The 1,196-nt window shown below is 51.4% G+C and overlaps 1 non-coding gene across 1 annotated transcript in view; it reads left to right on the forward strand.

The window, feature by feature from the left end:
• The first annotated feature begins 363 nt into the window (after positions 1-363).
• Positions 364-1,196, forward strand: part of LOC129969962 (small subunit ribosomal RNA) — a 1,814-nt gene continuing 981 nt past the window's right edge. The window contains exon 1 of the ribosomal RNA XR_008784711.1: positions 364-1,196. This exon is cut by the window's right edge and continues 981 nt beyond it. This is a non-coding gene — a ribosomal RNA (small subunit ribosomal RNA).

Raw genomic sequence — 1,196 nt, forward strand, 5'->3', positions numbered from 1 at the left:
GGTATTCTCCGTCTTTCTGGCCGCTTCCAAACTATCTCAGCCTCTCTGCGAGCGGCTCGGCCCCCGTGCCGTTGACGCGACGAGCAGAACCGTACTTAAAGGAATTGATTGGTTTTCTGCATCTGTGTCCAGCGCACATATCTTCTCGATGCCTCCGCACTCGCCCCGCGGCGTTGAAGCCGTCGGGGAAGTCGTGAGACTATAGAACCTCTGTAGATTGCACGGGGAATACCTACACAAAAAGCGAGATTGACTGAGGGATCCTCCGTAGTCGAGGCGTCCCCCGCGACTGAAAATGTCGCGACTCGTGAAATGTAAGGATTCGGAGTGCATTTTCCGAACGTTCGTATGAACGATGGAAGTTACCTGGTTGATCCTGCCAGTAGTCATATGCTTGTCTCAAAGATTAAGCCATGCATGTCTAAGTACATGCCGTATTAAGGCGAAACCGCGAATGGCTCATTAAATCAGTTATGGTTCCTTGGATCGTACCTTACTACTTGGATAACTGTGGCAATTCTAGAGCTAATACATGCAGCAGAGCTCCGACCTTCGGGAACGAGCGCTTTTATTAGACCAAAACCAATCGGGCCTCGTGTCCGTCTCTTGTGGTGACTCTGTATAACTTTGGGCTGATCGCACGGGCTCGTCCCGGCGACGTATCTTTCAAGTGTCTGCCTTATCAACTGTAGATGGTAGGTTACGCGCCTACCATGGTCGTAACGGGTGACGGGGAATCAGGGTTCGATTCCGGAGAGGGAGCCTGAGAAACGGCTACCACATCCAAGGAAGGCAGCAGGCGCGCAAATTACCCACTCCCAGCACGGGGAGGTAGTGACGAAAAATAACAATACGGGACTCTTTTGAGACCCCGTAATTGGAATGAGTACACTCTAAATCCTTTAACGAGGATCCATTGGAGAGCAAGTCTGGTGCCAGCAGTCGCGGTAATTCCAGCTCCAATAGCGTATATTAAAGTTGTTGCGGTTAAAAAGCTCGTAGTTGGATCTCAGCTCCGGCCGGACGGTCCGCCTACCGGTGGTTACTGTTCGCTGCCGAGCGTTCAGGGGGCTTCTGTCTATGATCTTCACCGGTTGTGGGCGGAGACCCTCACGTTTACTTTGAAAAAATTAGAGTGCTCAAAGCAGGCGCGACGCCTGAATAATTGTGCATGGAATAATGGAATAGGACCTCGG

The sequence above is a fragment of the Argiope bruennichi genome, chromosome 5 (genome assembly GCF_947563725.1).
Source record: "Argiope bruennichi chromosome 5, qqArgBrue1.1, whole genome shotgun sequence".
Taxonomy (NCBI): domain Eukaryota; kingdom Metazoa; phylum Arthropoda; class Arachnida; order Araneae; family Araneidae; genus Argiope; species Argiope bruennichi.